This window comes from Pteropus medius, unplaced genomic scaffold (assembly GCF_902729225.1).
Source record: "Pteropus medius unplaced genomic scaffold, Ma_sr-lr_union100, whole genome shotgun sequence".
Classification (NCBI taxonomy): Eukaryota; Metazoa; Chordata; class Mammalia; order Chiroptera; family Pteropodidae; genus Pteropus; species Pteropus medius.
Genome location: NW_024349222.1, coordinates 5655084 through 5680865, shown reverse-complemented (window position 1 = coordinate 5680865; position 25782 = coordinate 5655084). Strand labels below are relative to the sequence as shown.

The window sequence follows — 25782 nt, the reverse complement described above, 5'->3', positions numbered from 1 at the left end:
TAATCTTCTGCAGTTAGGAGAAAGTAAAGGGAAGAGGCAGCAGACTAAGATTTAATATATTTGTTTAATAAAATAATTACAGAAATAGTCATGTCCAGATTTTCTGGTTGAAAAATACCATTATGTTGATATTTCTGAGGTGGTCGATCTTTGAAAGGTAGACCCTCACTAACCACAGTCACAAATTCCTAAAGCAATTTCAATTATTAATTAGGAAATATGCTTACTTCTGCAAATCAGGATACTTAGATTGACTTTTTAACAGCATTCACTCCCAAAAAAGAAGTCATACATCTTTTGATGAATTCTTTAAAAAGAGCAAGGGGAAGTCCTAAGGCAAGTGTTAGAGTTATGGTAGGGCACATTATCCATTTTCACTATCCGGGGTTATATCTACCAAACAAAATAAATATTTGTGTCATCTACCAACTCTTCTGGACATTAAAATATTCACTTTTTATCTTTCATTAGCTAGACCCCCGTGTTAGGTCTGTGCCTTAATTTTTTTAAGATTATTTTTTACTTCTGAACTATAGTTGACATACAATGTTATATTAGTTTTAAGTGTACAACGTACTGATTAGACATTTATATAACTTACTAAGTGATCACTCTCATAAATCTAGTACTCACTTGACACCATACATACTTATTACAGTATTCTAGGCCTGTGACTTCATGTTGTGAAAAAGTTTATTACCTTTAAAAACACAATTCCTTAATGAGTCTATGGATACTTTTTTTGGAAACATAACAAATATGTATCATGGATGTCTCCACTCCCTTTATTTAGAAAACATCACAGCATCGTGACCCAGACTTGTGGATTCCTTCATAAGAGTGTTTCAGGCTGCCGATACTAACCCATCAAGATGGGTACAAGAGTAGAAAAGTTTTGGTCCTGCTCTAACTATATCATGAATTTTGGAAAGCAATCTGGTTTTATTAGGGAAACATATCCAAACAATATCTTATGGAAGAATCTCCTTGTAAATGGCAAGCCCCTTTCATTGATTCTTGGGAATTTCAGATTCTGATGGCCCTAATTCTGTCATATGTGCTCTCTTTAGATAATGTAGTCCCTTATTTCAGACAATTAGTAGAAGAATAAAAATGTTTGGAAGCATTCAAGTGATGTCTAGAAACATTTTAACCTTTTTTTTGTATAAATTATGCATGCAATTAAAATATTGCTAATAATTCATTTGCTTGAATAGTCATAAATTTTAAATATGATATGTAGAGATTTGATTCAACTCCATTTTTTAATTAGAATAAAATGAAATCATTTTTAGCATTAAAAATCTTTAATAATGTTTTAAATGAAAGATCATGCCAGTGGTTGTAAAAAATTAATTCTAATTTCTAGAATAAATCAGCAAAATATATTTTTGCTATTTAGAAAATGTTTCCTAAAAGAAAAAAAAAAGAGTATTTGTATGCAAGTACATGCATTTTCTTTTTGTGCAAATATCAAAAATGCTTTAATTTTCCTGAACATTTAATTGGCATTATACATAGCAGTGAAGGATTCAGACAGAATCATATTTATATGAAAGCGAAGGTTCTTGTTTAGCAGTACAGATTTGAAAGCTAAACCAGGAAATTATACTAAACAACTAAGTAAACATTTAAGTAAAATGTGTGCCACAATGATGATGGTATAATGGGATGATTTTTAGTAAATGCAGAGGAAACAAAAGACAAGAAGAAATGCTACTTGAACCTTATGGGACTGAGTTTATGTTTCTCATTGTCCTCTAATGTTCACAGTAGATAAAAGAATGTTTCTTCCACTTCCTCCTTTTCTATGTCCGTGCAAAAGAACAATTTCATCACCTCTCATCATGCTCTGCTTCTGTAACTCCTTGAAGAATACTCCCGATACCTGTGGACGTAAGTTAGTGGTAAATGGGTGGGACTGGGGTGGAGGGGTTCAAGGCATTACAGTGAGCACCCCTATCTAGACTTTCTTTTGCTACTTACTGAAACTACTCCACCGGACCCTACTTCTCCATCTGAACCAAGTGGAAGAAAGCTTAATAGATTCAGACATTGTCCCTATGTGGTTTTAATCTTAGGTTGCACAAAGGGAAATATTTAACTCTTCCTTTAACTCTAAAATTATACTGAATTCCCTAGAAACTGGGCCAGGAATCTATTCTAATTATCACACTTTGTACAGAAACATTAACCTTTCTAATTTATCTTAAATTCATGTTCTCAAATTGGGCACAAGACTCCCAGATTCATCCCTACCCCATATCTCTGCCTTTCAAGAACACCATCACCTTCATGAGTCTGGAGAGACTTATTTGAAGGCCTTAATGAATGATTCAGGCCTGTATATTGTACCCATATCTCCTTTATCAATATTTTCATTATGAGATAGTTCAGGCATTTGAAAGGAAAGGAGGAATCTAATGAGCATATTTGTACATCACCTGTGGTACCAAGGAGCACAGACTAAGGCAGTGTGCAGTGAGGAAACATAGAATCTAGAATTGAGTCTTGTGTTTGAATCTTGACTCTGTCACTGAATAGTCGAGTGACCTCAGGCTAGTTACTTAACCTCACTATTCCACAAAAACAAATTTCATCTGCAAAATAATGTTTAAAATGAGAAACAAAACCCTTGGGTTATTGGGAGTAATAAGTGTATTAATATATGTAAAACACTCACGTATGTGCCTGGCATTTAGTAAAGCAAAGTGTAAATTTTTCTTATTCTTACTTAAAAAATAAAACTTTATAATTACAGTTAAATCATGCAATGCTCCCTCTATGAATACATCACTCTTTCTTCACTCCACAAGTATCTTATCTTCAATTGAGTGTTTATCATTTTTATCAATATATAAATATATATACGCATATATGTGAAGAAAGAAATATACATGTTTTTATATACTGTATATAAATATATGTAGAAAGAAATAATAAATTTATCATATATACGATTATATTATATATGTATCACACGTGTTTTAAATCTTTAAATGTCACCATACTGTATATATTCTTTGATAACTCACTTTTTCTCTAAACATTATCTATGAGATTTATTTGTGCTGATACTGGTAGCAGTAATTAATTTATTTCTAATTACTTTATTCAAATATTCTAGTATATGAATATACCACAATTTTATTATTGATTCTCATGTTATTAAACATTTATGTTGCTTTCAGTTTTTTACTATGAAGACAACTCTGCTATGAATATTCTTTAGATGTCTCTTCCCATGCCTCAAATTTTCTCTAGAGTATATAAGCATTTGAAAAGAAAGTCTGTCTTAGAATATGTACCTTTTAAACTTTTTTACATAATAATAAATTGTTCTTCATAGTAGATAACTTAATTTGCACTTCTGATAGCTATGTTTAAGACTTCCTATTATACCACATCTTCACTAAAACCCAATACTTAACATTTTCAGAATTCAATATTTTTGTGAATATCCTAGTGTGAATGATTTTTCATTGTGTAAGTTTTTAAGTATTTGTATTCTGGTTTAATTCAGCATTTTTACTTGGGTTTACTGACTATTCACATTTTCTCTTCTGTGAATATTATTTGCTCCCATTTTCATGTTGTCTTATTCTTGAATTTTTGGAATATTCTATATACTAATTATTTGTTGTTTACATATGTTTCAAATATCTGAGATAACAGCTTATGTTTTTTTATACTTTTAGTGATATAATGTACATAACTTCCACATTTTAATGTAATTACATATTTTAGTATTTTTTAAAATTTAAACTTTTAGTATTTTGTCTAATAAGTTTAGCTTATGCTAAAGGGAAGTAAAACGAAATACAACCTTGTATATATAACATAATGTTATTGATCTTTAAAATATTCATGGAAAAAGTTTGAAGTGAAAATTTTGTGTTAATATTAGCAGTTGTTCTATAGACTGTGCACCCCCAAAATTCATGCGTTGAAATCCTAATCTCCTAGGTGATTGTATTAGGTAGTTGGGCCTTTGGGAGGTGATTATATCATGAGGGTAGAGCCCTCATGAGTTGATTAGTGTCCCTGTAAAAGAGACCTCAGAGAGCTCCCTCACCTCTTCCACTATTTGAGAACTCAGAGAGAAGACAACCTACTATGAATTCGGTCTCATCAGACACCAAATTTGCTGGCGCCTTGATCCTGGACTTCTTAGCCTTCAGAACTATAATAAATAAAACTTTCATTGTTTATAAGCCTCCAAATCTCTTGGATTTTGTTATAACTGCCCAAATAGACTAAGACAAGTGGCTTATACTGTGTTATGGTACATTAGGCAATTTTTTAATCATTTTTACTTTGCTTTTTGCAAAAATTCTATCATTTATTAAGTATTCTGCCAAGTAGTCCTTAAGTAATAATAAAAGTTTAAGAGACTGTGAATTGGTCTACAGGCACAAAGACATGTACGCATTCACATGGACTTAGTTGTCAAGATGGAAGACACTGGGAAGAAAATACAATCCACGGAGTGTCACTTCCTCTTCACTTGGTATCCTGTGGAGATTATACTTACTGAAGATCATACACTGATTAAAATGGCAAATTCTTTGAATCAGTATGCAAAACACACTTTACAGCCTTCATCCAGACTCTTCAAGTGTTTTGATAAATCCTCTGATTGAGTGTGTGTTTGAAAAGAGAAGCTAACTGGGAGTGAGAGCAGAATGGTGACTAACCTGGAAAGAAGGGGACAATTATCAAACAGCAAGCAGCCTTAATATAAATAATATGTGTCTCTTCATGACCCACACTTTGACAGCTGGTTGCTGCTTCATTCTAGCAAGCTGAGGTCTCTCATCCTGATTAGGTCACCTCCCTTGATGATCATAATTCTTAGTGTCACAACAACACAGAAACAACAATAAAGCAGCGATAACAACAAAGCCTTTTGGGCATTGACATCACTTTCATCTCTGCAAGTTGTATGGTTTTGTAAATTGTCTCTACTTTGTAAATGTGCAAAGGCAGACTACTGGCTTTCTTTTTAAACCAGAGCTTTTATCTAACAAATGATGCCATCAAAATCAGACAATGGTAGGAATTCCTTTCCCTACCTACTGGCATAACCCTTTTATCATTATTCTCCAACTGATTAAGTTTGAACTGTTTGCTCCAGGGGTATTATACAGGATATAGTTTATTTTTAAGGATGTTTTGTTGATGTAATGTGGAGTGTGGAAATTCTCTAGTGAATCTGGACAGGTAAGTAGTTCATATCAATAATTCAAAGCCTCTCCTTCCTTACACTTTACATTTGTCTCAGTTACTTAGATTGGGATAAAATATGGAATGTAATTGCTACAAAGCCACATAGTCAGTTTCCTAAACTTTTTTGCAAACTCCAATGTTCTAGTTGTCTTTCCTCCTCCCTTTACAGTTCTCACCACCAACATATCCTTTGTGGGTTATTCTCAATATTTAGCTGCATACAGAGAGTGTCTCTCTGGTCTCTCTGTTAGTGCCCATGGGAACCAGACACTTAGGCCATTTCTTTTACAGGGAAACAAACAGATGTATAAGAAATTACAAACTCGGGTATGTTAAAAAATGTTCCAGACATGCTCCTTGGTTAACAGTCCCTGACTCCCTTCTGGGATGGTAACTAGACAACATATTGTTTTTATGGCTCCAAGAAGACCACTTCTTCTCCCATAGTAGACTTAAGAGGCAATCCAAGAGAGAAAAATAAATGTGTGGTTTTCTCATTTGGGCACTTTACATGTCTGGGGATTTACACTGGGATACTATTTTTTTTAAAGCCTCTTTATATCTCTAAAAAACTCTTTGAACACTTATTACTTATATAGAGAGTCAAGGAGTAATTAGAGTCTTTGTATCTCCATTTGTCACCTAAATGCTTTATATGGGGTGAAATGTATTATCAGTATCTTGAGGAATTCTTCAATGCTTTTATTTAGTACACAATAGAATTTGTAACAACAAAAACAGATGTTCCTCTAAACTCTGCCTCCTATGCACACACACACACAAAATTCTGTATAAATGTAGACCTAACCATAGTTCTCTGTAAAGGAAAAAGATATCTATAGATATTGTATCATCATGGTTATTATAGCTGTCTATACCTTACAATTTTTACACCACTTTTGTTTTAAATATTGAAGTGTGTAGAAACAGACCTTTTTATTTTATTAATCTGAATTTAAATAATTTAGGTGACATTTTATTTTTTGTTTGTCATAAATTTACTACTATTATCTCTGGTGAGATCTGCTGTTTCATTATCAATTGAAACATTAAATTATGAAATTGAAAGTTAATCCAGTGATACATAGATAGTAGTTCATTCTTCCTACTAACCCATGTTAGTCTTCTGTTACTCATCAGAATTATTTATGCAGAACTTACGGTGTGAGTCTAAAAGTAAAAACGAGTAAGCACAAAAAGTTATATGTATTTTTAAATATTTTTAACGGATTTAGAAAATATTTTATTTAAATTGGGTCTTAGAGATATTAATGTTCAAATTATAGGTGAGAAAAACCAGACTCTAAAAGTTTAATGACTTTGTAAAGATCTATGATCAAAACCATAATTTCTGGATTTTTAGTCACCAGAACTATAAGTCTAGGAACTGATGGCAGCACTGGCTCTGTCACTAACAAGTTGACCAAGTAATAGAAATTCTTCTACTTTCTATTAATTAGCATATTCGAACTACAAAATATGAAGACCAACTAGATACTTTCTAAAGTAATTCTGCCTCTAACATTCAGTGATTGAATTTATACCTACTTTACCAAGACTGTTCACAGATTAAAATTAAGAGCTCTTACCGCCCAGAAGGACTACTTCTGCAATTAGATTTGGGGATTCTATACTATTAAGGGAGAATAGTTACTATATGAGCTCTCAGATAAAAAGTAATATTCTAACATACATTTATGCTGCATATGACACAAATTTCAGAAACAGAAATATAATTCCTTTAGTCTCATCTCCAGAGTTGAGGAGTAAGCAGTCTTTCTTTTCAATATTGATTTTTAGCTAAGTAATTTGATCATTTAGACACATTAATCACTGCAGTTTCTAGAGTGCATTGAATAACTGGTGATCAGTGATTTGGTAAGCATATTTAGTCTATGGTCAAGACAAGCAACAAGTTGACAGACAGAAAGAGTGTCTAGAAATTTTAAAGTAGTTTGATATCCTTAGGATATTATATTACCATTGAACCGATAAAAGAAATGACTCAGGTGAAAAGAACATATAGGATGAATGTTCAAGAATTTGTTCTTTAGGAAAGACAGATTCATATGTTAATATTTCAAAGATTTTAAGAAAAAGCATTCAACTTAAATCCAGACAGAAATTATTTTTTTTCCAGTAGGTGACATTTAATAACAATTACATTAAACAAATCCTTTGTAATGAACAAAATGAGTCAGAGTATTCAATGTCTTCATACTTTCTAGTCAAAATGTGATTCACTGATGAGCTACCTGAGAATTTGTTAGAAATGAAGAATCTCAACCACCCGTCTGTAACTACTAGATCAGAATATGCTTTTAACAAGATGTATTTACAATTTGTGAAGCACTTGTCCAAAACCTTACTAACTTTAAAAATCTTAGTTTGTTTTTTTTTTTCAAATTAGGCCAAAACAGTTAATAATTAACGTCTACTTTTTCTGGATGTCATGAAAAATTTCTTTAGCATGGAGGACACCTTTTCTAGAAGAGGTATTTTCTCCATTTCATTTTTCCCAGAAGGTCAGAAGCCAGCAAACAAGGTAATGTTTTAGCCAAGAACTGCTTCTCTACCTCCATACAAGGCCTGTTTTCTACTCTGAGGTTTTTTGGGGAGAGGAACAAAGCTGCCAGCATCATCATTCTTCACCTCAAGCACTTTTATGTCAAACTACAGTATCCAGGTAGACCTTCCAACACTGAAAATTTCAAATTTTTAAGGAATAAAAGTGGTTATTTTCCACAAAGAGGGATACTTGGGCTGTTTCGTTTGTTTGTTTTGTTTTGTTTTGTTTTCTCTCTCTCTTGATAAGAAAGAGTCCTTTATTTTTTGTAAACCTCTGTGACTCTGGCCAAAATGCCTTTTGATTCCTGGACTTAAACTCTTTCCCCTCTATAATGCAGACTAAGGCAGATTTGTTTTGGTCGAATATCAGGGAAACATAATCCTTTTTATAGCACTCATCTAAATATATAATACACTCTCATTTGTGACATTAATTATTACTATCTTGACACTAGAAAGCAGCAAGTATATCTTATTTCTATGTATTCCCTCTGCTTAGCACAATGCCTGACCTATTGTAAGCATTTACTAGTATTTGTAAATTAAATGAACAAAGGAATATGAGACTCAAAGAAGTTAAGTAATTGCTCAAAATATTGCACAGACGTGAAATGTTTCTAACTATGAATCCCATGCTTTTTCTTCTACACCAATGTTTTCTCCAACCTGGCTGCATTCCTAACCAATTACATCAGAATCTCTGGATAGGGACCCTTGCATTTATATCATTAAGGTCCCTCAAATACTCTACACTTTGCTCTCTCTTCTAATATAATAATATAAAATCTTACATTATAATAAGGAAGAACGATTGAGAAATACTACGCTATGAAAACTATAATTTATTGTGTACAGTTATCACTATTAGTCATTCCTCTTTTAATTACTTGGTTATCTATCACTGTTGAGTTGCTGTTGTATTTTGATTCTCCAGAAATAGGATAAGTAAATGATAGATGATAGATAGATAGATAGATAGATAGATAGATAGATAGATAGATAATAGATAGATAGATAGATGATAGCTAGCTAGCTAGATATATGCCTACTCTGTCTATGGCACTGTAGAAATATTACTGAGAAAAAAAAAAAGACTTTGTAAAGTTAGATATGTACCTAAGCTTGTTCCTAAGGAGACAGAAAACTGGAAAGTGCTAAAAGAAATATTGCTGTTGTAATTGCCATCTGCATCCTGTTTAGATTTCTTGTTGTTCTCCTGCACTCAACTCTAGATTAAGAAGCCAAAAGAAGTCTCTCTTCTTCCTAGATCAGTTTTACTTGGGATTAAGTTCCTGCTGCTATTGTCTATAGGGGGTGAATATTTCCATGAGTTTCAGGAAAATTGACCTATTTCTCTTCTTATTCAACCTTACTAAGGCAACACTCTTTCAACTCTTTTCCCTCGTAAATGTTTGCTTCATCTCCATGCATGCATTATTTTAGTTTAATTAGAAACTTTTACTACAGTGATGATCTGCTTGTGTTTGTGTTTTTCTTTACTAGAATTGCATATGTAGAAAGGATGCAAGTTTGGTGCAAAGTCAGGCTAATAGCTCTAGTAGAAAACTCTTAGTCTACGGCTGTGCTACCCTGAACAAGCCCAATTCCATATGATCTCGGAAATTAAGCAGGGTAAGGCCTGGTTAGTACTTGGATGGGAGACTATCTAGGAAGACCAGATGCTGTAGACGTAAAAAATAAAAAAAATAAGGGGATATAAGCTGACAAAGTCCTTGCAATCTGTGAGGTCAACCAAGGGTTGCCTCACCTGAAAAAAAAAGAAAAAAGAAAAGGAAAGAAAAGAAAACTCTTTAGAACAAAAGCAATATAGGCATTTTTCTCCAGATAAATTATGTTAATATTCACCTGATAGTGACAGAGAGACAGAACTCTATTTGAGAAAGCACATTAATTATCATGGAGTTTTTGATAAATAGGACAAGGAACAAACTGTAATGAATTATGTTTTATTTAGTAGTACATTTATAAAATTATTTATAAGAGGAATATTTACTTCAAATAAAAGGCATACCACTGAGTTATTTTTTTATATACATGATCAAGTGATCAAGGAGGGAATGACTACAAATAGATTTCATCCCAATATCTTATACCTGAAGAAATAATGGACTTAATTTATCCAAGGAAGAGTGAATTTTCATGTATTCGACTTAATAACATTAAAGAAAGCATCATCACAGATAAAAAGAATGGTTTGGTGAATATGTACTTCTGTACGTGACTTTTTTAAACTTTTAAAAATTTCAATCAGCTGGGTTGTGCAACTCATAGAACCAATGGTATCTTCCATTTACCCATTAAGAGAAATAGTTACATGTTTTCTGGCAGACTTGGCTTTAGGAATAGGAAAAGAAAAGTTCTGTCCTGTGAATTTGGAAAGTTCATTGTGGAAATATAGAAGTTCTGTTGAGTGTCCAATTTGATATTTTTCAATAATCCAAAACCCCATATTAAGAGCCTGTTTATACACAGAAAGATTTGTTTAGGCCAGAGGAGCTGGCTTTCTCACAAAAAAAGTCATACAAAGTCATCAGGATTTTTAAGCTTTAGCCAGGAGAAATGAACTTCCAGTTTTAGAATATCCACAGTATAAAACAGATAAAAGGTTTCTTCAGAAATACTCAAGGATATTTAGAAACTGATTTCAGTCATCCAGAAGCCATCCTGATAAATCTTTCCTATAAACAATATAAATTGATGGTGATTTTCTATCTCTCTGATGCTATTTCAAAGATTCATTACAACTCTGCTATAGAACTTGGTGGTTTGAGATTGATCTATGTTTGTTTGTTTTTTCATTTTGTTTTTGTTTTGTTACAAAGTAGTGGTAATTAAAAAGGACAGGGCCTTTTTGGTCAGGTAGAACTGAATTCTAGTTTTACTACTATTTGTGATTTTGGACAAGCTTCCTAGACTTTCTGAATCTCAATGTTCTCATTTATAAAACAGGTGGAATAAAATCTATTTTGCAATGCTTAGAGGTATAAAGGTCAGCACAGTACCTGACACTTATCAAGTGCTTTATTATTATTATCTGAGTAAATAAAATGAAGACCAATATTGACTTATCAAGAATACATGAACATATATTATTTTGAGGTATAAGGAATGACTAATGAAATGTCTATGTATTTTTCAAACTAAAAAAAATGTTTTCCAGATTTCCAAAATATCCATTGATTCATCAGATTATTATAATAAAATTCAGAGCAATAAATTTGCATAAAAAGGAGCAATTTGCTTAGCCCTTGGATTCATACTGTCTGTTAAGGATTTCATAAACTTTTCTATTTAAAGGTTTCTGAAACTGTTATTCTTTGTCCCACTTTTTTTTCTTTTCAGAGTGTTCTTAAACAAGTAAAAGACAATTTATCCAGAATCATTCTAGCATGTCACAGTTCTATTTAGCGTTGTTGTGAATAAAATGACAGATCACAAATCCCAGCCCTGTTCTTGGTCAGGGTTTTCAGTCCACAGTTCAAATGAAACTTCAGCATTTTCCTTAATGTCCAAAGTAATTTGGCAAACAGAATGTGAGAAAAGAACATTTTTGCTTCTGCTATGCAAGGTCCATATGCTCCATAAATATTATTTAGCATCTCCATGGTGCATTCTGTGTGCACTCTGCTTTATAATCATTGCTACAGCCATTAGCATAAAAATGCTTTCCTCCAGCCTTTTTTTCCATGCTTTGGCTTTGAAATTTTATCCTTATTCATAGTTCAAGAACTTTGCAAACAAACAAGATGCAGCGCAGAATACTTTAGGCAGCTTCGATCCCAGTACTAATCTGCGCTTTGTAGTATGAAACGAAAATTTAAGCAAGCATATGGCCAAAGACTAGAGCAAAAATAATATTATGCCATGAGACATAAGAATAGAAATATTTATTTAAGCCGTTAACTATAAAATTATTATTTATGTTTCTCTTATAAAAATAAGGCCGATGACAAATATAAACTTATTTGTCCTGTGTGTATAATATTATATATTATACATTAGCCTTATTATATATATTTTATTTAGTATATATGTATTTGTTTAGGTATATATCTATTTAGTTAAATATATAAGTTATATATATTTAGCTTTGTACATGTATATAAAACATATAGAGTATATTGACATATACGCACCTATACTTGTTATGTTTCTTTTCGACTTTTGTATTGATTATATATTTTATATAAAAAGTTGGTAGAAATATCTGAGGAAAACATCAAAAGAAAGGCAGGACAGAATTATATAGAATCCTCCATAGTTTATAAGTGTTAGACAAACATTTGTTGGGAACCAAAGCGAAGGGGACACAGTCTGCCACAAAAACCACAGTGCCCAGAGGAGAAAACCAAGCCAGCTGCCCAACACAGATTTTTCTAATTCTGAGACTTGAGGGAAACCTTCTCTGTGAATAGTCAAAAGATAAATGATGAGGTGGAAGCAGAGAGAAAGATTTTTTTTTTCTTTTTTTTTAATATAGATTTTGAGCATTGAGATTACATCAAAATATATAACTACTAATGAGTGGGCTGCTTTTGCTAATACTGATCTCTTAAGCAAATTCGAAGAAAATACAAGTCTTTCAGTCAAATCTTTCTCTATAGAATGTTATTACCAGATTATGATGCTGCATATGTTTTTAGAGAGGCATTATTATTTCACAAAAAAGACATAATTCTAAAGATCTGAGTACGAATCAAATTTTGGTAAAGAGATTGTATGTTTAAGTAATGTATTTTTATTTATCTCACAATTATGTCCTTTGGTAAACAGAAATTCTTAATTTCAATGAAGTTTACAAAAAGGAAGAAGAAGAAGAAAAAGACAACCAACTCATTTTTTAAAAAGAAGAGCAAATTTTTACTTCATCAAAAATGATAACCAAATAGCCCACAAACCTATCAACATGTACTCAATATTACTTGTCAGGATATGTAAATCCAAATAACTACCAGAAATTACCACACACAATTATAATGACTAAAATGAACTGAAAAACACACAAACATTTAATAAAAGAAACATATACAAGACTATTATTAGCGGTGTTTACTATACTAACTCCAAAATAGAAAGTATCCAAATGTCCATCAACAGTGTAATGGGTAAATATGTTGTGGTATATTCATAGTTTGAAGTTTTCACAAACTCTAGATGTACAAAACAGCATGGGTAACTCTCACAAACATACTGTTAAAAAATCCAACCTACAAAAGCACATACTGCAGGATTCCATTCATATGAAGTTTAAAAATAAGCATCACAAATCTATGGGGAGAGAAGACAAAATAGTGGTTACCTTTAGGTGGTGATTGGAAAATACCGACAGGGAGAAATACGACCGAGGTTTCCAGGGGGTTGGCAATATTTGACTCTTGGCTGTGCTCATTATTAAATTTCTTCTAGCTATACACGTATTATTTGTGCATTTTTCTTTAATTCAATATAGGGTCTTGAAAATTTCAAAAATAAGGGGGCCTCCTATATTAAATACATCACAAGATTGTTAATAAAGCAAAAAAAAATAAAACTTAAAGAATAAAACTGCAAAAATGTGTCTATCTTTACTGTGTAATGCTATTTTTCAGTTATTCTGATGGCTGTACTGTATATGTACCTCCTTTATAGCATTGTTCCACTGTATTTTTGTGTTCATCTCTACATCTGTATGACTTGGTAGTGTCTTTTGTTTATAATTTTATTTTTCTCCTTCTTGCTCTCTGTGAAGTCAAACTGCACTTCTCTTTTCTTACCAACAGATGCATCACTCCCTAATGCAGTTTTTCCGTGGTTTTGTTACTTGCAAAACCAAGCAAGCAAAACCCCAAGCCCTTATTTTAAAGCATACATATGTTGTTTCAATCAATTATTTTTTTGAGGTTTGGAAATTTGATATATACATGCAAATTTATTTTTTAAATTTATAATTTTTAATTTTTTTTCTTCTGAATTTAAATAAAGTAACATCATAATCTTTTAGCTCTCTCAAATTAACCACAGAATAAAATTTGGTTTACTGGAAGATAAGTTTCTTAAAAGCAAGGAAATCTCATTCTATCTTTTATACCTGTTAATTTAGTAGAGCTTGACATAAGAAACAAACAAACAAACAAAAAAACTTCCAATAATGTTAACTAAAGAAATGAACAATCCTGACATGCAGAAAGTCTCCCTGACTATGGGAGGGATGAGAGCCCTCTGTAAAGCATGATGGTGGGAGTGGCTATTATAGGGGAAGAATTAAGTCGAATAATAGGGATTTAGTAAAGAGCAAGGTAAACTCTTAAGAAGAATGAGTTAGGGAGAGCATTTATGATTTTCTTCTGCCAAGAAATTGGCTCCATATCTCCAAAAATAATGTCAATTAAAAAAGTTAATTTGCCATCCAAATAGTGGCCGGTCTTTCTCCTTTCTCTCTCTCCTTCCTTCCTTCTTTCTCTCTTTCTTTCCTCCTGCTTTCCTTTCTTTTTTCCTCTTTTTTTTTTCTTTTTACTTTCACAAAATATAGTAATTAAAAGAAGTAGTTTGGGAGTTTACATTTGAAAAAAACAAATTTCCTCTCTTATTTCTGCTTATGCTCCAGAATGCCTAATTTGAAGGCTCATGATTTGCTGAGGCAATGCAGCAGACTTGGCTGTGCATAGCAGCTGCATGTTTATGTCTGATCCACGGAAAGGAGGATGTGTCCATAAAACATGAGAATGTGATTATCAAAGCTTCGAAATGAGCAATAATGTATAAGGAGGCACAAGTTTGGCTCTGCTGGACCTAGATGCCAAAAATAATGCAAGACACTCAATTTCAATTTTAATTTCTAAAGGGCTTAATTGATTTAAAATTGAGAAACAACCACTATTTATTATTTACTTCACATTTATCATCTATAATTTTCACTTAAACCTCATTGTTTCCTTAAGGTATGGGAAACCTGTGTCAAAAAAGTTGAATAAGGCATACACTCTTATATGGCCATAAATAGTATCTTTTCTCTATTCTAATCAGACTTTTCGTTGTTGTCATTGTATTTTGGAAGGAGAAAATATAGATGAGTTTAAGAGATAGAAAGTTAAGATGAAGAAATGGAATAAGACATGGTTCTAAACTTGTCAGGGGCCAAAACACACTGATGCACCACAATCATTGCTGAGGTATGTGATAATAACTTTATTACAAATAATGTTCGACTTAATGAAAACTTTATATAACTTTCTTTTTAAAATAAATTTTATATTTTTAAAGTTATATTTATGTGATGTTCTTCTAATGACTTTTCATTTTCATACCATCTTTGAGAGACGAAGTTGTGGTTAGGTCAGGAAAGGGTAAGGTGAAGGGAGCAATCACATTGTAATAAAAAGGAACTTCATTCTTCCTTTACGTAACAAGAGATAAAAAGTTTAAATCATTAAAATAAAAGGTTTTAGGGTTTCATCAGTGTAATTTTTTATGTTTAAATAAATCATTAAAGTCCTTTCCAGGTGTCTCTTGATTTACTCTCAAAGGATTATTGACTAACTGCAATTAACTTGTGCCCAATATCTGGGGAGAAAGTAGGTTTTTGGAATGTCCATATGTGAGATATGTACAAACCTCATACAATTTTATTAAAATCAAGTCTTATATAAGAAGATTGTTTCCTTAAAAAGTCTTCAAAATATTTAAGGACTTTGGGATTTGAAAGCACTGCCTCATAAGGATAGGGAGCCAGACTGATAAGAATAGAAAAAAGGCTTAAGCTGTCTTTTCTCACTGAACTGAATGGTCTGTTCCACCTCAGGTACATATGACATATATATATATAGCATAAGTGATACAGATATGACATATGAAATTCCTGTGGTCATTTCTGCTTTGTATCTCTTGAATATTCCAAAAATGTTTGATCTCAGCATTTGGGCACAAGTCATGCCTCTTTCTTCTAAAGAGGAGCCATGTATACAAAAGGTAGATATAATCCAAAACATGCATATATAATCTGTTAAAATACTATTGTTGTCACAGCTATTTTTGTTCTTGTTGCTGTATCTCAGTTCAAGAGACAGTTTATGTTGGAAGACAATGTTTAGAAATTTAGTTGAATTTTCCAGTGTTCATAATTTGTGAGGTAAATAAAGGAATGTTTTGTATCATAACTGTCTCAAAAATTCAGAATCTGGGTCAACTAAGGAAGACTTTAAATATAAATATTGCTCAGAAGAAGGTAGAGGTGGTAGGATTTAAATGGACTCATTTTTCTACAGTTTAATGTATAATTTTATAATTTTTTTTTTAATAGAGGATGCAATATTTTGTTCTTGGAAGTAAAATGATATAATGATTTTGAAGTCAAGGAGATTTAGATTTTAATTCTATTCTATTTAGTAAACGGGTCAAGAAACCTTTTAATATTTTAATATCTTAGTTTGAATGATGATACTATATCTAATTCATGAAATTTATGGTGATAAAATAAGCTGTATAAAGTGTTTAAACTCCTTGGCACATAGTGATTGATAAATGTTTGTTTATATTTTCCTCATAATTGGAAAGGTAATACTTATATAATCGCACACATAAGCATGAAGATCTGTGCTAATATTAGATAATAAGAGTAAACAATTATTGATAACATTTATTACATCGAGAAAAGCATTTAATGGAGAATTCTCATTCTCCATTATGATATTCACCATAACCTTATGAGATAGGTGCTATTTTTGTCCCCATTTTATGGAAGAAGCAAGAGAGGAGAAAGATTTCATTAACTGTCCAAGGGCACACAATTCATTGGTGGTAGAAGTATTTGATTTTGACAATCTGACTCTGGAGACTGTAATCTTATTCAGATACTACATTTAAAGATATAATAATCCAACTGTAGAAAAATAAAAATAATGTGAAAAAGAGCTTCAAAGACTTAGCTAAGAAAATTGAAATGGATACAGCACTTCATATTTCTAAGTTCCTGCTTCTATATCCCACTTCACATTCCACAAATGCAATAACTTGAGAACTGTTTAATTCCATTTGTCATTCCTCATATGTTTTTCTCCTTATTTTCCTTCTATATGATATCCTTTAACTTCAACCAAAAGAACATCTTTTAATATTTATTGTTATTCAGGTCTGCTGATGACAAATGCACTTGGTTTTTGTTTATCTCTACATGTCGTTATAGGATGCATTGTGTCCCCCCCAATACCTCAAAATGTGATATTTGTAAATGAGATTGTTGCAGGTGTAATTAATTTATTAAGAGGAAGTCATAATGGAATAAAGTGAGTCCATCATCCAATATATAGCTGGTGTCCTTATGAAGAAAAATGCCACATGAAGAAACAGACACACACACAGGGAGAACACCACATAAAAGATGAAGACAGAGATTGGGGTTGATTCTTCTATAAGCCAAGGAAAATTTCAAATTGCCAGCAAACCATCGTATCTAAGCAAGAGGCATAGAACAGATTTTTCTTTCATAACTCTCAGAAGGAAACAACCCCGCTGACATCTCGATCTCAGACTTCTAGCCTCCAAAACTGTGAGACAATACATTGCTGATGTTTTAGCCATCCGGTTTGTGTTACCTTGTTACAGCAGCCCTGGCAAACTGAAACACGTCTTTATTTCATGCTTGTATTTAAGGATATCTTCACTGGATGAAGAATGCAAGGATGAAAGTTTCTGTTTTTTGGTTTGTAACTGTAATCACTTAAAGTTTGTTATTCTGATGTTTTCTGATAAAACATAGCAGCTATTCTCAAGTATGTTTCCATGTATGTAATGTGTCTTTTATCTCCAACTGCTTTCAAAAATTTCTCTTTAACTTTGGTATTCAGTAGTTTGGCCATGATGTGTTTAGGTCAGTTTTTTATTTGTTTGTTTGTTTGTTTGTTTTTTGTATTTATCTTACTTAAGGTTTACTAAGCATCAGGGATCTGAAAGTAGATGGTTTTCAGCAAATTTAGAAAAATTTCAGTCATTATTTTAAAATTATTTTAAAATTTTAAAATTTTTTAAATTACCGTTTGCATTCAATATTATATTAGTTTCAGGTGTACAACATAGTGACTAGACACATATAACTTACAAAGTGATCACCGTGATAAATCTAGTACCCATATGAAATCACACATAGTTATTACACTATGATTGACTATATTCTTCATACTATACCTTATATCTCATGACTATTTTGTAACTAGCAATTTTTATTTCTTAATCCCTTCCCTCCTTTTACTTTCTCGCATTCTTATTTGGCAGCAATCAAAAAGCTCACTGTATCTGTGGGTCTGTTTCTATTCTGCTGATAATGTGTCTTGGTGTGGGCCTCTGGTTCATCTTGTTTGGGACTCTCTGAGCTTCCTGGGCTTGTATGCCTATTTTCTTCACCAGGTTAGGACAGTTTTCTGTTATTATTTCTTCAAATCCTTGCTCTCTCTTCTCCTTCTGGTACCCCTATGATGCGAATGTTGATGTGCCTGATGTTTTCCCAGAAGCCCCTTAAACTATCCTCATTTTTTGGATTCTTTTTTCTTGTTGCTGTTCTAATTCAATGTTTTCTCCTACCTTAACCATTAAATTGCTGATTCAGTTCTCTGCTTTATCTAATCTCCTTTCGATTCCCTCTAAAGTATTCTTCATTTCATTTACTGTATTCTTCATTTCTGACTGGTTCTTTTTTTATGTTTTCTATCTCTATTTCTATGGGTTTATTTTATCTCTTTGTTCAAGTTCTCACTGAGTTGATCTATTCTTCCCCTAAGTTCAATGAACGTCCTTATAACCAGCGTTTTGAACTCTGCGTCTGATAGATTGCTATTTCTGTTCTTTCATTTGAGACATGTTTTTTTTCTCCCCATTTGGCTGCCTCCCTGTGTTTGTTTCTATGTATTGGGTAGGAATGCTATATCTCGATCTTAATGAGTGGCCTTATATAGTAGGTGTCTTATGGGGCCCAGTGGTGCAGTCTCTCTTGTCACTTGAGCCAGGTGCTCCAGGTGTGTCTCTTGTATGGGCTGTGTATGCCCTCTTGTTATAGTTAAGCCTTGGTTACTGTTTGCATGTCAATGGGAGGGATTGACCTCTAGGTTGATTCATTGTGAGGACTGGCCAGTGACTACAGCGGAGGAGCTGTTGTAAAGAGGCTGACCCTACAAAGCAAGAATCACTTTAGTTGAGTTTCTGGTGCCTTCCCAGGCTGTCCTTTGGGTGTGTCATCCTCAGATGTGGCCTCGGGTGATGCTCTGGCAGAAGGCCACTGGGGGTACCAGCCCTGGAGCCTCCTGGAGGTGGGTCCTGCTGTAACCATGCTATGCCCAAGGTCACTTTGCATGAGCCACCAAGAAATCTGTTAATGGCTGCCACCCACCCTGGACTTAGAGGTGTCTCAACAGGCCAAACCTTGAACCAAGGCTGGCTGCTGCTAGCGCTGGGCTTAGGGCTGCTTAGCAAGAGGTGTGGGGCATGCTGAGGCCAGATGCTACTTGCCTGGGTTTTGTAATCTTTTGAGAAATTTTAGGAAAGTCAGCAGCATGAGACAGGAAAGTCCATTTGTATGGAAAAACCATTGGAAGTAATTTGGGTGGGCCCACGAGTTGAATGGGGCAGAGTTTCAGGGTATCACCAGGGCAGGGCCACTGACGTTAGCCAGGTTGATGGGAACTCAGATATAGAGGCCTCCTGAGTCTGCACACTGGATCAAGAGAAGGCCCAACAAAAAAACAGTGGCCTCCTCCAGCACTTCTGTCTGGAAGAAAGCTGAGCCTCCAACTGTCACCCTGTAGTCAGACAATTCAGTTCCTCCTCATATGTCCATGTCCGGTGCTCTTTAAACTGCTATCCTAGCACTAGAGCTAGAGTGAGTGAATTCATCAGCAGCTAAGTTTGTGCACTGGCCCTTTAATAGGAATGCCCAGGACTCTCGCAATTTTCGGTCACAATCTCTTCTGATTTTCATATCCAGATTTTCTGGGAACTTCTCTTCTTGGCTCTGGAGCCCTGGGCTTAGGACCCTTTGCTCCCCAGGGGTAATCTCCATAGCTGAGACATCCCTCCTGATTTTCAACCACCATACACAGGTGTGGGAGCAGCCTGTTCTGCATTTCTTCCCCGCCCCCTACCAGTCTCGAGGATGGCCCCTTCTTTATGTCCTTAGTTGTAGGACTTCTGTTCATCTAGACTTCAGGATATTTTCAATGATGGTTCTTCTGTATGTTAGTTGCAATTTTGATGTGGTCATGAGAGGAATCAAGTACAGCGTTTTCCTACTCTGCCATCTTGACTAGAAATCCCCTTCAGTTACTATTAGAATAAATGTATTTTTGCCACTCTCTCACTTTCTTCTCCTTCTAGGATTCCTATTACATATATGTCTGATTATTTGTTATTGTCTCACATGTATCTGAATCTCTTCATTTTTTTTTTCTTTGTGCCTTTCAAATTGAATACTTTCTATTGATACATACTCATATTCACTGAAACTTCTGTCTTCTCATATGTCATTAAACCCATATAGTGAATTTTTCATTTCACATTTTGTTTTAGAATTTCCATTTTCTTATCATTGTCTTTCCTCTGTTAACCTTCTATATCTGCTTATTTATTAAGACTGTGTTTACTTTATTTTTTTATATTTTTGAAGTTTACTTTTTTGACATCTTTATTAAGACATATGCCATGCAGTACCTGCATTTAAAGTATACATTTTGATAGTAAATTCAGAATTATGCCACTATTACCACAATCTCACTTTAAAATATCTGAAAGTCTATAAAGGAAACACCATGTCCATTGGCATTCACTCCACATTTCCCAACACTATCCCACATGCAACCACTAATTTACTTTCTCTGTCTATGGATTTGCATATTCTGGATACTTAATATAAATAGAATCACATAATATGTGGTCCTATGTACCTGTCTTCCTTCACTTTGTTTAATGTTTTCAGTTTTATCCATATTGTAGCAAGTATCAATATTTTATACTTTTTCATTGCCAATAATTTTTCATTGTATGCACAGTTCCTATTTTATTTATTCATTTATTATTTAATAAGCATTTGGGTTGTTTCTACTTTTTGGCATTTATGAATAATGCTTCTGTGACCATTTGTGTGCAAGTCTTTGTGTGGAGATATCTATCTATCTATCTATTTATCTATCTATCTATCTATCTATCTATCTATCTATCTATAGATATATATATATATCTATATGTAGATATATATATATATATTTTTTTCTTTCATATATACCCAAGAGTGAAATTGCTGAGTAAAATAGGTCCCTAATTGCTTCTGTAACAAATTACCACAAACATATTGGTTTAAATCAATGCAAATTTATCTTACAGTTTTGAAGGTTATGGGTTTCATTGGGAAAAATTTAATATGTTAGCAGGGCTGTGCTCCTTTTGGAGGCTCTAGGAGAGAAGACTGCTTTTTCAGAATTTGGAGGCCATCTGTATTTTTTAGTTCCTTTTTTTTTCCATCTTCAAAGCCAGGAAGTTAGCCCAGTTAAATCTCTCCCTGACTCTTCTGCTTTCCTGCTTCACTTATAAAGGTCCTTATGATTACAGCAGCTGCTTTTTGGAAAACTTTGCGTAATCTCATTCTGCATGCGTGCAGCCCAGTCATGACGCAGGGAATTGTTGGGAACCTCACACATACTTCTGGCACCTCCTGATGCACATCTTTTTCCTGCCCTACCCAGTCCTTTAAGCTGCTTCATCCTGAGCTTAGTAGAAATGCTGGATTCTGCTTAACTTCAACTCTCTGCTTCATAGTTGGAAAATTGTCCCCAGGTAAAGATTAAGAGCAATTATGGAGATCACTAACATTTCAATCTTCTCAGGAATTATAGTATTCTAAGGACTCTTGCACAATGTAAGAAAATTTTTTTTGCTTCATGTATTTTACCCAAGATTATAGTTATTCACAAGAGGACTAGTTGGTTTTAAGTTACTTCATTATAATTGAAAATCAGACAAAAATATTCACTAAGTATTTTAAATAATAGCCATCCCAACATTTCTGAATGTTGGAAATTCTATAACCTTTCCTAAAATATATGGTAATTTCTATGGACTTAAATTTTGTTGTCTGGTGTGTTTTAGGTAGGCAATTTCATGGCAATGATCAAAGTGAATAAAATGGAATCTTTTAAACACTTTTAAGTGGTAAATAGAGATCTAAATCTAAATTGAAATATAACCATGTGTGCTTGTAACAATGCAAATACAATATATAATATGATTAAATCTCTGCGTGTACAAATAATTCACAATTTCTGTTCTGGACCAGGGCAAATATCTTTGGAAATCAATTTTAAATATACACTAATCTCACTAAATTGGGATGGGGGATGTGGGATAAATGCTTTATTGAATCCAGTATCATGTTTCTGGAAAGGAATCATACTATAAATATTTCAGTTTGACTCCTCTCTCTCTTTACAGATGTTAGATATCTTTATATGTCACCATGTGTAGATTTATAATATTCTTTTTAAAAAGTTTCATAAAACTCTTTTGTATCAATATATCATGAAATTTTTATTTAATTCTCTTTTGATTGATATTTAGACTACTTCCAAGTTGTCCTATTATAGTTTTCTTAAAAACAAGATATTCTTATATCTACATTTATGTGTATTTCTGTGTATATTTAAGAAACATTTCTAGAAATAAAATTGTTGTAAGATAGGCATATTTGAACATGTGAAACATAGTGACTTACTGCCCTTTAAAAAGTTTGTAGCTAACTCTAAGCCTAACATTAATTAGTATTATATACTCATTCCTAATCCTAAAATTAACCTTAACCTGAAATCTGACCCAACCCTAAACTTACCTCAAAACTAACCCTAAATCTAACCTTAATACTAAACCTAAACTTAACATTAGCCCTTACTCTAACCCTAAACCTGACTCTAATGAAAAACCCAAATCTTAACCTTAAATCTAACTATAACATTAACCCTAACCCTAATCATACACACAACCCTCAACAAAAATTTAACCTTAACCCTAACTCTAATCCTAACCCAAACAATAACTTTAAGTAAAAACCTAAACTTAACCTTTACCCTAACGTAGCTCTAACCTCAACCCTAATTTCAACACAAACCCTGAACTAAAAGCCTACCTGAACCCTAACCATAATCCTAAACTTAATCATCAGTTTAACCCTTGTCCTAATCCTAAACCAATGTAACTCTAACTCTTACCCCAAACCTAACTCATAGCCTAAACCTAACTCTAATCCTAAACCTAATCAAAATTGAACTCTAATCCTGACCCTAATCCTAACAATAATTCTAACCCAAATCCTAACTTGAATTGATAACTTAAACATATTTTAACTCAAACCTTAAACCTTACAACAAACTTGGTCCTTAACCCTATCTTTAACCCTAAACCTAAACCTAATCCTAACGACAGTCCTAAACATAATCTGAACACTCACCCAAATTTATGTTAAACCCTAACCTCAAAAAAAGAAGAAAACTATCCATAAATTAAAAAGTCTACTACAAAAAATAGAAAAAAGAAACTTTACCACAATATATTAAAATTCTGGACTATGCCTGGTCAAACTAGTTTTGTGTCTAGAAACTTAGCATTTTATTTTATAGTTTCTTTATACTATAAGTCCTTTGAGTAGTTATAATGCTGATGGAATTCAAAATATTGTAGAAAATTCAAGTACTGAACAATTGTACAACATATTTTTAGGACTAAAAGAAAACATTGAGGAGAAATAAAAGCGCTCCATGAATAACCCAAATGTGTGACAGAGAAAAGACGCTAACCCCTTCAGGTGATAGAATGTCATTGTAACACCAATTGAAAAGGGAATCAATGAGTGCCACAAAATTTAAGTGGCAGGTGCAAGAGTATATATTATTTCTATTCATCATTTCAACAATGCCAGAAGAACCATATTAACCTTATGGATATCTTTTCTTCACCAGATATTTGGCAAGAGCCCACAAGGTATTTCTTGCTACTTAGTAAAAAATAAAACTATGAGGCTACTTTTCCAATTGGTATATTCAGCTGATTTTCTGTGGAAGAAGAAAATGAAGATTGTCTGACCAGCCCCCAGATGACTATGTCCCAAACTTGTTCTTTCCTCAACAAGTGAGTATCTGATACACAGCTACCCTTAATAAATACTAGGGGGGGAAATGAGGAAAGAAAGGAGAGGAAATTAGATAAATGGAATGATGGAAAGGAAATGTGAAGCATTCGTAGTACCTAAGGCATTATTTTTTCCATCTATTGATAGATAGTTGACATATAAGATTGTATTATTTTAAGCTGTACCACATGATTTAATATATGTGTAGATTGCAAAATGATTACCATAATAAATTTAGTTAACATTCATCACCTCACATAAATTTTTTTAATGATGAGAACTTTTAAGATTTATTCTTATCATTTCTCAAATATACAATCCAGTATTGTTAATTATAATCACATTGCTGTACCTAACATCCCCAGAACTTATTTATCCTATAAATGGAAATTTGTAACTTTTGACCCACTTCACCCATTTACCCCAACCCCTATCCCCTGTCTCTAGCAACTACCAATCTGTTCTGTTTCTATGTGAGATCACATAGTATTTGTCTTCCTCTGTCTGACATTATTATTATTTTTAAGTAACAAAGATATGATTATGGCACAGAGGAAGGAAAAGAAGGGAAAATATTTTGAGAGGCAATTACATGTCCTTAATCAACAAGTTCAGAACTAACAAGAAGTGACCTTGTGTTTAGGTGTATATAGTTTATGATATTATGCTAATGCTATTGGAAACAAAATAGGAGATATTACAAAAGATGTATACAACTTTGAAAACAAAAATATTGGAAAAGCTATAACATAAATATATAATCAAAATGAAAGTATATACAGCTATAAGGCATGTTGGCAATCTTTCAAGGAATCTCCATCTTTCTCACCCCCTCTGATTAAGATGCATTTTGAGAAAATACTCATGTGAGATAAAAAATATATATATGTATTTTTTTCTTACTTTTAAACAGCATTAAAGGTGTAGCAGGAACACCCGTGGAAACATAGCATGACGAGATGTCTTAGTGAAGTTTCTGAAGTTTAAACATTTAAGATTTGAGACCTCTTTGGTATGAGAGTCTAATTCATTTTGGCAGTTGACAGTTTGTTGGCAGTTTACTCTTGGTAAGTGCACCTAACTCTGTCAGTCTGTTTTCACAAGCTACCTACCTGTCACATTGTGAGCGGCCTTTCTTTTACTTTCACAAAAGCTGTCTTTTTTATATTGTTTTTTCCCACAGAGATTTAAAGTGACTGCATAGTAAAAGGCCACATAATCAGTCTTTGTGATGACACAATGCCTGCACTCTAGATATCACAATATTATAAATATAATAGTAAAAAGAAAAAAAAAACAACTTGTTCAGAACTTGTTATTTAGTTACAGTCTAGTACTGAAGGGACACTGAACGTTAGGCATTTGTTAGCAATTTGTAGTTTGTGTGTGTATGCGCTTAATAATTTAGAATCCATTGTTTCAAAATAAAAGTAGTGATGCACAATGCAAGAAATAAAAAGATGCAAAGATATGTGGAGAAACACATATTATTTATAATCTTAAAGGTAGATATATTGTTAAACTTCCCAAGTAATTCTTTGAAAGAGCATTAGTATGAACCTGAGATCTGTTATGTGATAATGATAATGAAGCACAGGGAGAACCTTGATGTTCTCGTGATGAAATGGCTGGAAAATTGTACAAGGTTTCAGTGACTCTGAATGCAGGCTGGCATACTACTGTGAAAGAAAAAGTTCAGAAGAGAAAGACAAAGAGTTAAAAGGGCTTTTGGGTCTCTACAGAAGACATTTGATTCCTTGACAATATAGCCTGTAAATGCACTAGAATAGTTTTATGATGTAGCGGGCAGCTTGACTATTTGGGGAATGAAAAGTATA

General features: G+C 33.0%; 1 long non-coding RNA gene and 1 pseudogene across 1 annotated transcript; both read left to right on the top strand.

Annotated features, from left to right (window-relative positions):
• The first annotated feature begins 7718 nt into the window (after window positions 1-7718).
• Window positions 7719-23815, top strand: LOC120617141 (uncharacterized). The gene is made up of 2 exons (XR_005656792.1): window positions 7719-7915; window positions 23775-23815. It is a non-coding gene; the product is annotated as an uncharacterized LOC120617141 (long non-coding RNA).
• Window positions 9370-9488, top strand: LOC120617172 (uncharacterized; annotated as a pseudogene).
• Window positions 23816-25782: the final 1967 nt, after the last annotated feature.